We start from the raw sequence: 14181 nt of genomic DNA on the forward strand, positions 1-14181 counted from the left end.
ACGCAAACGTTATCATAAATGTTCCTTACAAGCCCCTTTATTTATTCATGGTAGGGAGGTCCATAGGCATAGGGACCCAGAGAGCACATGGGAACAGTCAAACAAAACGGTGTGCAGTTCATGGGCTCATTGAAAGATACAAGGGAGTGGGGCAACAGAGGCTGAGTCTGTGAAGCAAGTATTAGAAGAGACCAGAATGTCAACACAATAGTTTGGTAGAAGATGTTGTATAGTGGTTAAGTTGTTGACTTGGAAAACAGACAACTTTGGTTCCAATCCAGCCTTCTCCAAGGATTGCACAGTTCCGATCAAATCAATTTATGAAGTATTACGGCTATTTGTGTAATTTAAATGTATGCTGCAAACACATAAACTCCCACTTGATGCACACAATCCTAACTTGTTTCACAGCCCCTTTATCTGGTGCACTCCAGCTAAATCAGCTCTATGTAAATACTAATGTACCTGCAACATATATATGGGGCAATGGAAGAAGGCAAGTGGTCTTCCCTTTACACCGAAGGCAGTTGACTAAAGTAATGGGCAATGCCATGCAAAAAAAGTGATTCAAAGGGAATGATACTGATGTGCTACATTCAATGTAAATATAAATCTGTGTGTTTGAACTCTGCATAATGTTTAATGAACCATCTGATTTAATGAACCCAAAGAAACAACTCCCCAATATTCGGGAAAATGAAACTCATTTTAGAGAAGTATGTTTCAGGTGTACAGACCCAATTGAGTAGATATAACTCAGTGATTGCAATTGATTGTGCCGACTGAACCGAGTGAAAGACTGGTGATGAAAGCGCCATGGCCAAGGGTGGCTCCTAGGAATGATTGAGAGTTGAGTCAGTGAAGGATGTGCTGTTGAATGTGATTCCAGAGATATGCCCAGTGAAAACTAACCTGACTTAAGTGTCCAGTTGTAAACAAAATAAGGATGCAGTGCTAGCTGATTATTTAGACAGACTCAAAGATGTGTTTGAAAGTTATTCAGATGTGACACAGATGGCTTAGGAAGCTGTGGTAGCTGCTTTTGTGCAGAGATTATTGCTGAATGTTAACAATCAATTGAATACCATTAAAGGTGTAGCCTTAAAATCAAAATACCCTTAACTTTGATCCAAAGCTCTTATGGCACGAAGCAAGCAAAGCAAGCCATTGTGACCCTCCGCAGAAGACCTCTCTTGTCTCTTCCATCCAAGTATCTATCTTTCATCCATCCACTGATATCCACCATTTCACCTTTATATTTTGTCATCCTTTCATTCTTTAATCCAACATTCAGTCTTTCACCATTCTGTACGTTTATCCATCCATTCATTTTTTAAATTTTTTTAAAAAGTTTTATTGAACATTTTCAGTTTACAAATCTGTCAACCATTAGTGCATATGATTGAATAACCAACTTAACAACTCGTGGCATTCACATAGATGTCAATCAGGTACAGTATAACAGTGATCTACATAGCGTAAAAGGGTATCATGCTCATCAACATAATAATTTTACATTCAGCATTCTGTATTGCCTGGGGACTCAACCTGCTCAGCAGATCTCAGATATGGTAACAACGGTTCCCATATATCATAGGTCTAGAAGCTGTGGGGAGTTCTTCCGCATAGAGCACCATATTGTCCCGGCAGACTGCGAAATCATGAAGCCACTGTGCAGTCGAGGGCCCAGCTGTGCTTTCCCACGTCATTGCCACACATCTCTTAGCCATGAGTAGGGCCACTCTCACCAGTTTACCTCTAGCACCATTCACAAAGGGCACCAAACCCAGCAGACATGCATGCGGGGAGCATTGTAATTCCACCCAACTATTTTGGACAGCGTGCAGATCACACCATCCCACAATAACGCCACACTGTAGCACTCCCAGGACAGGTGCCAGAAGTCAGCATCTGCGGCTTCACATCTCTTACATGTATCCGTGTTGCGAAGTCTGTATTTGAATATCTTTTGTGGAGTGTAGTATGCTTGGTGTATGTATTTAAAATGAATTATTCTGAGGTTACCATTAGAAGTGAGGGCCCCCGTTAGCTGGCAACAGTATTCCCATCCTGCAGCGTCAGTGGTAAAGTTAATTACGTGTTCCACTTCTCTAAACTTTATCTATGTGGCGTCTGTTTCTCCTCCCTGGCGGAGCGATATAGTTTGGTGAGAAGTTTACATTGTGTTGAGCTGATGAGCAGTGTGTGGAGAGTTTGTAAGGTTGCAGGTTCCGCAGAGAAGGTGTGATAGTGGGCATGTATCGCTTTCTTTAATCTGTGGAATAGGAATATGAATAGAGGTGTTTTATTCTGTATGTATCTTAGATCACTGTTGTTTAAAAAAAACTCAGTCTGGAAATAGATCTTGCATTTTGACTATCCCCACCAACTGCAGAGCCTGCACTAAACCCACCCCATGCGTCACTGACAAGTTTGAATGGTATGCAAGAGGTAAAAGAGGGGAATACAATGGCAATTTCCCTGTTATGCGACCTAATGCCTGCCAGGCCCCTATAGTGATATCAACAGTGTTTATTTCGGATCGGGGATCTACCGCTTAGCGTGTGTCAACATGGAGCTCAGCGGAATGGGATGAGCGTCTCCATCCTCCACCACCACATGTGGAATAAAGTTGTGCGTGCTAAACCAGTAAGGTGGGGGTAGTGTGCATGCACACATAAATAATACAGATACAAATCAGGCACGCTGACACCTCCATGTTTATAATCCATAATAAGCGTTTCCCAATTCACACAGGCCTGTTTGCCCCCCAAACGAGCTTAAGGAGCAGAGATTGCACAGTTTAAAAAAAATGTTTTGTGAGTGGGATTGGTATGTTGTTAAAAAGATATAAAAATTGGGGCAGTATGACCATCTTGATTAGAGTGATACGATCGGCCAATGAAAGCTGAAGCTTCACCCATTTGTCCACTTGCCTCTCCAATTTCGCATACCCAGGGCCGTAATTCTCATGGATGGCCATGTCGGGGTCTCTGTGTACCCACACCCCTAAGTATTTCACTGGGTCCGAGGACTATTCAAGTGGAAAGTCAAGTTTGTGGGGAAAGGTGCATTCCGTCAGCGGCAACACCACCAATTTAGACCAGTTGATATGCAGCCCTGAGAACAAACCGAAACGAACACACTCCCGTAGGACTGGTGCCATGAAGGTGCGTGGCTCGCGTATAAAAAGCAGCATGTCGCCCGCATATAATGAAATGCCGACGGGGCGGTGAGCAAAGCGGAGGGCCAAGGCACGATGTCGCTGCCTGACAATACAGGCAAGGGGCTAAAGTGTTAGTGCAAAAAGAAGAGGCGAGAGGGGGCATTCCTGACGCATCCCCCTAGTGATGCATATAAGGTCTGATGTGCTACCTTCCACTCGGACGCATGCTGCGGGATCAGTATCTAACAGGCGAATCCAGTGAACAAACATAGGGGGGAAGCCCATACGACGCAGAATATAAAAAAGATAACTCCACTCTATAGAGTCAAAGGCCTTGGCGGCGTCTAACATGACCGCTGCTGCCTGCAACCCCGGATCGAGAAGATGGAACGTAGCAAAAAGAGTACGCAAGTTATGCGAGGTAGAGCAGGTAGGAATAAAACCAGATTGGTCCCGGAGGACCAGGCACTGCATGAGCGGCTGCAATCGGGTGGCCAGAATCTTCACCAGTATCTTGGCCTCTGTGTTTATGTGCGACAGTGGCCTGTAAGAGTCACAGCGATGAGGCAGCTTGTCCTTCTTAAGTAATGTAATGATCAGAGCTTCCCAGAGGGAGGGCGGCAATTTGCCAGAGTCATAGGCCTCAGAGTACATTTTCAGAAGATGGGGAGCTAGTTCCTCTGCATATTCTTTATAAAATTCGCTGGGGAAGCCATCAGGGCCGGGAGCCTTTTTGTTTGGGAGGGACTTGATCCCTGCGCGAACCTCCTCTCCCGTAATCGGCTGACTAAGAAACTCCCTCTGCCCATCTGATAACCAGACAATCACAATCACTGTCAGCTGCACCCTGCGTGGTGTATAGTTCCGCGTACACAGTGCGGAACTGTGCTAATATCTCCGGGATAGTGTAGTGGTTGTGACCAGCTGAATCAGTTATTTTAGGAATAAAGTGTTCGTTCATGCGATCTCTGATCTTGTGAGCCAGGTAGCATCCTGGCCGCCCAGCCGCCCCATACATGGGAGCAACATGACGTCTAGTGATGTATTTAACCACCCGTCCCGCTAGCTCAGTGAATTCCAGTGTGGCCTCTTTGATCGATGGCAGCGTCCGAGCACGGGATGAAATCTCATAGTCACGTTCGAGGTCGTGTAATGCGGATTCAAGTTTAGTGAGCTCCCCACATAAATCTGTCAGGATGCCAGCGGCCGTGCCAATGCAGGTGCCTCAGATTGTGGCCTTGAAGGCCTCCCAAAGAGTCATTGCACTGTCCACCGAGCCCTTGTTGTGGGTAAAATACTGCATGATAATATCGCAAATGGTTGTGACTTGAGAGGGTCGAGTAGGGCATCTGAGCGAAGGCGCCAGATGAGCAAAAGGTGTGCAGTACTTGGAAAGTGCAGTGAAATTCGGCCCGGATTATGATCAGACAAAGTGCGTGGTAACCCTTCTGTGTGGGACATTCAGCCTCCCGCCTTCTCACTCACGAGCCATAGTCCAGACGGGACCAGCTACCATGTGCTGTGGAAACATGTGTGTTCTCTCGCTTGTCCAAATTCCGCTGAAGCCATATGTCTATCAGTCCCAGTTCAGACATTCCCTCATTAATGACCTGGGCCGTCCAAGGGGATTGACCACTCCTGTTGCTGGCTTTGTCCTTGCTGGTGTCTAAATGCATATTAAAATCAGCCGCCCCCATAGTATCACTGCCGCAGGCCAGTCACGTAGTGTGGAGATGATACACTCAGAAAGAACGGGGTTGTCTACATTTAGCTCATATGTGTTTACTATTGTAATTAGGCTACCCGCTAGCTTCCCATGTGCTATGGCGTAACGTTCACCATTATCAGAACCGGTTTTAATCATGGTGAAGAGAATATGTTTCTTAACCAGCGTGGTGACACCCCGTGAGTAGGAGGAGGCTAATCTATAGCCAGCCCACTGTGCCCCAACACGCCCATCAGATTACGGGGTCAGGTGTGTTTCCTGTAGTCGGGCAATTGTGACCTCGTGGCGATCTAAGTATGCTAAAACATAACGGTGAATTGAGTCCCCGTACATTCCATGTGAGAAAAGGTAATTACAGTACGGTCAATATGCAGAGTAGGAACTGATTATACATTGTACATGATCTAGCTACAGTTCATGAAGATACATATACCGTTATCACAGTAACAACAGTGAAGTCAGCCACGTAACCAAACCCTTTAACAACCCCCACCCCTATCACCCTCCACCCACCTTAGCAACCCCAACATGCCAAAGCCATCCCAAACCTCCCCAGTCAGTCCCCAAATGTAGACCAAGGGAGTAAACAACAATGGGGACCACCCATGTGGGAGCGCCAGAGCACAATACCCCTCCCGTTGTAATGGCAGGTGGCCGAGCGAAAGTGATAATATTACCTAGCCATTATCATACATTGTCTCGGAATAATAAGAGAACTACCAACATATGAACAACATAGGTCATAGATTGTGGGGAGTCAACAATAACAAGCCTTTGTATAGTTGCCCCATGTCCCATTTGCCAAATCTCACTGCAACAAGCAGGCGGGCTGTCAGAAGGTACCTGTAGATCCCGGCTCCGCTGGAGTATCAGACCAAAGGAGATGCTAACTCCCAATTCCCCTTCACCACTGCGCCGGATTTCTCTTGCAACAGTGATAACAGGGAAAGGGGAAGTGGATAACAAACAGAGAGACTGCTCACACAAATATCTTCTCCCACTCCAGGAATGGTGTAAGGTTATTCTGCAAAACATAAGGACAACATTACTAAGTTCTGACTTCTCTAACTCTAGTTCCCTAATACTCTCACTCCAAGGAAACCTCAACCTCAATTACCTGTGTGGGTGTAAGCTTTAGCTGCTCTCTGATAGGTCTTAATTACTCTGCTGTGTTGATGTTGGTAGATGAACTGACCAGAAGCACAGGAGAAGATGAAGGTAATTGATGGTACACAAGAATATATATATATATTTTTATCTACATGAAGATACAGTCTTTGTATAGAGTTAGTATGCTCCTGATAATCACCAAAGTTCAAAACGGAAAAGTTCCACAGAGGCAAATGAAAGTTATATTGTTCAGCTTGGTGCCAGTCTTCAATTAAGCACTAAAAACTCTGTGAATCAGCGACTGGAAATACTGCTCTGGAATTAATCAAATTGGTTCAAGCTCACCGACTTGTAGCTGCTTGCCGCTCATAAACGCTCTCTGAGAACCGGGTCACTGAAGTTCACTCAGCGCTCGAGGAACAGCTGCCAGGAAGATGACGATAAGCCGCTCCAGCCGACCCAGTAAGAGGAAACTAAATCTTTGAAAGGGAAGCTGGGGCGGAGAGCTGGGAGATACCTGAGGGAAAGATTGAAGCCTCGATAAAGTCCGAGAGGCTTGAGGGAATTAACACGATGAACAGCGCAGCCGGGAACAGCCGCCGGGCTCGAAGTAAATAGACAGGGAGGTGACAGGACCCAAGGAAACTCCAACCCTGACAGAAACAAACTCGCTATGACAATGAATTCTATGAAGAGAGAGCGCGAAAGAATTACGTTCGCCTCTCAGGGATTATACAGTTGAAGTGCGCCGTTTATCGAACGCTCGCGCTCCAAGTCAAAGAGGCAGCGTTCTAAGCAACCACTAAAACGCTAACTGGCCTCCACGACACTGGCAACAGGGAAGTGATTGTTCCAGGGCGAAACGGTAATTCGCCACTAGCAGTGTCCAGTTGAGGGAAGGGGGGGAATGCTTAATGGTGGAGGAAACCTGCGAAGAACTACCTGCCATGGGTCCAATCCTGACAGTACCCCCCACCAAAACCCCCTTCCTAGGCTTGTGTGGATAAGTTTTGTGGAACTCCCTAACTAATCTGGATGCATGAACATTAGAGCTGGGTTCCCAAGATTGTTCTTCAGGCCCAAAACCTTTCCAGTCCACTAAGTAGAAAAGTTGTCCCTTTCTGATCTTAGAGTCTAGAATTCTCTTTACTTCATATTCCTCCACGGAATCTACCTGTACTGGAACAGGCGGAAGAACCTTACGAAGATTTGGTGGATTTTTCCGAATTAAAGATACATGGAATGTTGGATGAATTTTCAATGTCTGTGGCAAATGGAGTCTCACACTAACAGGATTTATCATTCTGTCCACTGAATAGGGTCCCACATACCTGGGTTGAAACTTCCGATTTCCCCGCAAGCGCATATGGCGCGTGGAAACCCAAACCTTCTCTCCCGGAAGATAAACTGGATTAGCCTTGCGACCCTTATCCGCTTGCTGCTTAAAAGCTGCCTTAGCCTTGATCAAATTGGCAGTTGCTGACTGCAAGGCAATCTGTAACTTATGGATAACTTCTTCAGCAGCTGGAACATCCCCTACAACTCTGCCCACCAACATATTGGGATGTCTACCTGAATTCAAGAAGAAAGGGGAAAACCCAGTGGCGGTATGCACTGAGTTATTATAGGCAAATTCAGCTGGAGCTAGTAAAGATGGCCAATCTCCTTCCTGATCCAATAGATACAGTCGCAGGTACTGTTCTAAATCTTGATTTACTCTCTCAGTCTGTCCATCGGTCTCGGGATGATAACCAGTGGACAAACGAGAATCCACCCCCAGACCACTTAGGAAGGACCTCCAAAATCGCGACACAAATTGGGGCCCCCTATCAGAAATCACTACCTTTGGAATTCCATGCAATTTGACTATGTGTTGAACGAACAGAGTGGCCAAATCCGTAGCTTTAGGGAGACCCTTGAGAGGAATGAAATGACTCATTTTAGAAAATTGGTCTACCACCACCCAAATGACAGACATTCCTTGACTAGATGGTAACTCAACAATAAAGTCCATGGAGACTGTGTGCCAAGGATAAGGTGGTACTGGTAAAGGCATTAAAAGACCCTGTGGGGATTGCCTGAGACTTTTCCCTTTCAAACAAAGTTCACAAGTGGCAACATACTGTCGAACCTGAGCTTCCATACCTGGCCAAAGAAAATTCCGTTTTACTAGCTCCAATGTCTTCAAAACTCCCTTGTGGCCCGCCAAGGGCTGATCATGGAACTTTCGAATGGTCTCCTCTTGTAGTTTTTCTCCGGGGACAAACATTTTCCCTTGAAAATAAGGTTTCCCATTTTCCACTAGCCGATCTGGACCCTTATTCTCCCAATTCGAGTATTCATCTTTTTTTAACTCCACGACTATCTTCTCTTCCAATTCGTCCTCTACTGTAACTGCAACGATCTTTTCAGCAGGGATGAGGAATTTTTCAATCTTCTCCTCAGGATTCTCACCCACATTTAGTCGAGAGAGGGCGTCAGCCTTTCCATTGGTGATACCTGGCTTGTACGTGAGGACAAAATCATAATCAGCAAAGAACAAAGACCATTGAAGCTGCCTCGGAGTCAAGGTTCGCGCGGACTTAAGAAACTGCAAATTCCTATGGTCTGTAAACACAGTTACCACATGCCTGGCTCCCAACAAATAGTGTCGCCACTCAAGAAATGCCACCTTTACTGCCAGCAACTCCTTGTCGGCTATAGCATAGTTTATTTCGGCTGCAGTAAGTTTTCGTGAGTAAAAGGCGACTGGATGAAGTTGCCCCGTCTTCTTATGGCGTTGAGACAAAACTCCCCCAATGGCCAGATTGGAGGCGTCTGCCTCTACAAAAAATGGTTCCAACGGATCCGGGTGTTGCAAGATAGGTGCAGAGACAAAGGATTCTTTGAGGAATTGAAAAGCGCCTTCTGCCTCTGTTCCCCATAAAAACTTTTCGTTCTTCCGCAGCAAGCGAGTAATGGGGCTCACTTTTTCTGAAAAATTCTGGATGAATCGCCGATAAAAATTGGCGAACCCTAAAAAACTCTGGATTTCTTTCACAGAACTTGGAGCCGGCCAATCACGGATCGCCTTGAGTTTGGATTCATCCATGGAAACTCCCTCTGGGGTGAGTATGTACCCCAAAAACTCCACTTTGGTAGCATGAAATACACATTTCTCCAATTTCACAAAGAGTTGATTCTCCAACAGACATTCCAAAATGGCTCGAACATGCTGAATATGTTCCTCAGTATTCTTGGAAAAAATAAGAATATCGTCAATATAGACCACTGCGAAGCGATCCAGAAATTCACGAAGGATGTCGTTCACAAAATTTTGAAATGCCGCTGGCGCATTGCACAACCCAAAAGGCATGACCTGGTATTCGAAAAGCCCATAACGAGTTCTGAAGGCCGTTTTCCACTCGTCTCCTTCTGCCATCCGGACCAAATGGTAAGCCCCCCTCAAATCCAGTTTAGTGTAGATCTGGGCCTCCTTCACCTGATCCAAAAGTTCTGAGATAAGCGGCAACGGGTATCGATTCTTTTTAGTCACCAGATTCAAGGCTCTATAGTCTATACAAGTCCTCAGGCTTTTGTCTTTCCTCGGAATAAAGAAAAGAGGAGAGGAAACTGGGGATTGAGAGGGCCTAATGAATCCGTTAGCCAAATTCTCGTCTAAGTATTCTCTCAAATGCAGATTTTCTGATTCCGAAAGAGCATATATGCGACTACAAGGGAGCGAGGCTCCTGGTTCCAACTCAATTTTGCAGTCATATTCCCGATGGGGAGGAAGTCTCTGCGCCCCTCGCTCATCAAAAACGGCTTTTAAATCTTGATACTGTGCAGGAATTTCAGGGAGTTCCACCAAGCAGATTACTTGCGGTTGATTGGCCAAACAGTACGTCTCACTCGACTCCGACTTCACGGGATGAGAATGGAAACAGTGTTCCAGACAGAAATCGGAGGTCAAATCTACAGTTCTCCTCGTCCAGTCAATCTTCGGATTATGCTCTGTTAACCAAGGCAGTCCCAAAATCAGTTGGAATTGAGGAGCATCAATTAAACTGAATCGAAGATAACTCTTATGTTCTCCCGGGCCAATCACTGAGATGGTTTCTGTATCGAAGGCTATCGGACCGGAAGATAGAGGGGTTCCATCCACAGCTCGCACTGGTTCCGGCTTGTCCTTCCTAACAAAGTTTATGCCCAATCTCTTGGCAAACAGAATATCGCAAAAGTTTCCGGTAGCTCCAGAATCTATCATGATTGCTACATTTGCACTTTGTTCTTTTCCAAAAATTATTTGACAAGATAAGATGAGATGAGGTGCCGATAACTGCATGGTGTTTGACAATGACTGAATTAAAGGAGTTGTCTTTGATTCGGCTTCCACCAGGGCAACCCCGTCTACTGGTGAAGCTTGTCTTTTACCCATGTCGATGTCTTGGGTCTGCGTGGACACTCCTTGACGAAATGCCCAGAACCACCACAGTACATACATAACTTGCCTTGTCTTCTCTTTTCCCGTTCCTCAGAACTAAGCGGACCCCGGACTGTACCAATTTGCATTGGTTCCTCTACTGTGACTTCTTCCTTGGGTTTAACACTTTCTGGCCGCATGCGATCAAATCTTGGAGGAAAGGTTCGAGTTTCTTTTCGTCGCTCCTGACGCCTCTCCGATTGTCTCTGGTCTATTTGAAGTACTAAATCTATTAGTTCTGAGACATCGGTGGGTCTTTTGGGAATCTGGGAGAGTCCATCCTTCAGTTCGTCACGTAGGCCTCTGTAGAAAATTGCTGCTCTTTTTTCCGGGGGCCAGTTAGTCTCCACAATAAGCTTGTTGTACTGCGCTAAATATGCCACCAACTCTCGATTGCCTTGCTTTAAATCCAGTAGCTCATTGTCTGTGGTTTGAGAGATAGCTCTCCTGTCAAATATTCGTAAAAATTCTGTCTTGAATTCCTGAAAATTGTACAACACTGGATCATTTGTAGACACCAAAGGCAATGACCAAGAAGCGGCATCTCCACTCAGGTACGACAGCATGAAAGCCACTTTGGATTGATCTTCTTTGAAAATTATTGGCTTACAGAGATAGTGCAATGAACACTGAGTGACAAAGACCTGTGCCTTATTTGGGTCACCCAGAAATCTTTCGGGAGGGGCTAGTGGAATGGTGGGAGACATGGCATGCACTACCTGTGTGGAAAACTCACTTGTGGCTGGCGAAGGATTAAAGGTTTGTGTCTTTGGACCCCCAAAATCAGGACTTGGACTAGTCGTGAGTTCATTTATCTTTTGCCGAAGAAAACTAGTTTCCTGATTGGATTTCCTAACCTCCTCTCTGGTTTCTATCAGCTGTTTTTGTAAATCTTCTAAAATGGATCCCAAGGCTTTTAGGTCGAGTCCTTCGGCCATGACACCCAAGCGGAAAGTTCAACTGGCACTTCAATCTGTCAGAAGGTACCTGTAGATCCCGGCTCCGCTGGAGTATCAGACCAAAGGAGATGCTAACTCCCAATTCCCCTTCACCACTGCGCCGGATTTCTCTTGCAACAGTGATAACAGGGAAAGGGGAAGTGGATAACAAACAGAGAGACTGCTCACACAAATATCTTCTCCCACTCCAGGAATGGTGTAAGGTTATTCTGCAAAACATAAGGACAACATTACTAAGTTCTGACTTCTCTAACTCTAGTTCCCTAATACTCTCACTCCAAGGAAACCTCAACCTCAATTACCTGTGTGGGTGTAAGCTTTAGCTGCTCTCTGATAGGTCTTAATTACTCTGCTGTGTTGATGTTGGTAGATGAACTGACCAGAAGCACAGGAGAAGATGAAGGTAATTGATGGTACACAAGAATATATATATATATTTTTATCTACATGAAGATACAGTCTTTGTATAGAGTTAGTATGCTCCTGATAATCACCAAAGTTCAAAACGGAAAAGTTCCACAGAGGCAAATGAAAGTTATATTGTTCAGCTTGGTGCCAGTCTTCAATTAAGCACTAAAAACTCTGTGAATCAGCGACTGGAAATACTGCTCTGGAATTAATCAAATTGGTTCAAGCTCACCGACTTGTAGCTGCTTGCCGCTCATAAACGCTCTCTGAGAACCGGGTCACTGAAGTTCACTCAGCGCTCGAGGAACAGCTGCCAGGAAGATGACGATAAGCCGCTCCAGCCGACCCAGTAAGAGGAAACTAAATCTTTGAAAGGGAAGCTGGGGCGGAGAGCTGGGAGATACCTGAGGGAAAGATTGAAGCCTCGATAAAGTCCGAGAGGCTTGAGGGAATTAACACGATGAACAGCGCAGCCGGGAACAGCCGCCGGGCTCGAAGTAAATAGACAGGGAGGTGACAGGACCCAAGGAAACTCCAACCCTGACAGAAACAAACTCGCTATGACAATGAATTCTATGAAGAGAGAGCGCGAAAGAATTACGTTCGCCTCTCAGGGATTATACAGTTGAAGTGCGCCGTTTATCGAACGCTCGCGCTCCAAGTCAAAGAGGCAGCGTTCTAAGCAACCACTAAAACGCTAACTGGCCTCCACGACACTGGCAACAGGGAAGTGATTGTTCCAGGGCGAAACGGTAATTCGCCACTAGCAGTGTCCAGTTGAGGGAAGGGGGGGAATGCTTAATGGTGGAGGAAACCTGCGAAGAACTACCTGCCATGGGTCCAATCCTGACACGGGCCCCTTGAAAAAAAATCAAAACAGGGGGGCTGAATATCTTCCACAACTCACATGACCTGTTAGTGTCATTGTTCGTCTGCCATTACATTAGAGGCCCCGCCATCACAATCCGCCGCAGTGTTGGGGGTCCGGCTGCGTTGGTGGAGAGTCTTCGCAAAGTCCATCGCTGATTTGGGGTGGTGAAAAGCCAAGGGCTCCCGTTATCGTCGATGTGCAACCACGCTGGGTAGAGCATGGCAGCATGGCATAAGGTGTCTGTGCTGCAATGAAGTTTCTTGACAGGCTGGTATTCGCTTTGGGCCTCCTGCACAGCGGCGGTGAAATAGGGGTAGAAAGCGAGTGTGTTGCCCTCGTGTACCACAGTACCTTTCTCCCGGGCCATACGAAGGAGAGCGTCCCGGTCTCAGTAGTTTAATAAACAGGCAATGATGGGGTGTGGCGGTGGGCCCGGAGGGGGGTGAGCAGCCAAAGATCTGTGAGCCCGTTCCACAATTAGTACCTGAGACAGGTGTTCTGCACCAAAAATGTCCTGGAGACGTTTCTCCACGTGGGTCTCGAGGTGGATAGTGTTCGTGGATTCTGGTAGGACAGTGATGCGCACATTAATGCATCTAGATCTGGCCTCCAAATCCTCGTTGCAAGCTTATGACAGCCAGCACCCTTTCCATGGATGTCGCTCTCGTGGTCACCTGTTGTAGGCCATCCTCAGTCTCTGATATGCGTGTTTCAGCCTCCCCCAGGCACATTGCTTGCTTGTCCAATTTCTGCGACATATGATCCATGCGTAGATTCAGATTTTTGCTCTTCCCGTCAATGGATTGTAGGCTGGCCTGACCTGCGAGGAAAGTTTTGTCGATGTTAGGTAATTGGTTGCCAAGTGAGAAGTTTTGGCTGATCTGCAGTGTAGGAGAGTAGGGTCTGCAATCCTATGATCACCCAGATTTTTTGCTTTTGTTTCACTGGTTTACGACTTTCTCTGGCTGTAGGCCTGCCAATCAGACCCACAGCCTGGCTGTTCTCTCTCTAAATTACAACATGTACCCTAGGTGCATTTACCAATTGGTGCTGGGCCACCTTATCAGACCCTGTAACTCAGGGCATAGGTGTACCCAGGGCCTACCAGGGGCTGAAGCATGTATTATGCCACCCCTGGCTGGCCTCCTAAATTTGACACAACTGGCTGCATGACAGCTGGGGCGAAGTTGTGTAATCACCCTTTGCTATAGATATAGTATACCTATATCTAACCCTAAAATGGACAAACAGATTCCTATCAGTCACTCCTATGGCAGGCCTTGACAATCCTGAAGGCAGAGTGCTTGGAATCGTGTGAGATGGTGCTCTGGCATGAGCTGAGCCTGTCTGCAGCTTGCGGAACCAAGTCCTAATAGCTGTTCCATGATATCGCATACCATATACTCTTAAGTGCATTATAATCCTCGCGGTTAAATGCTATCTTTGGTATGGCTTTATCAAAACATGTCGAGTAAGGTG

The 14181-nt window shown here is 46.2% G+C and overlaps 1 protein-coding gene across 4 annotated transcripts in view; it reads left to right on the top strand.

The window, feature by feature from the left end:
- ZBTB38 (zinc finger and BTB domain containing 38) overlaps positions 1-14181 on the top strand; it is a 253950-nt gene that overhangs the window by 120536 nt on the left and 119233 nt on the right. The gene's annotated exons all lie outside the window — the stretch shown is intronic.

Source organism: Lissotriton vulgaris, chromosome 11 (assembly GCF_964263255.1).
Source record: "Lissotriton vulgaris chromosome 11, aLisVul1.2, whole genome shotgun sequence".
Classification (NCBI taxonomy): Eukaryota; Metazoa; Chordata; class Amphibia; order Caudata; family Salamandridae; genus Lissotriton; species Lissotriton vulgaris.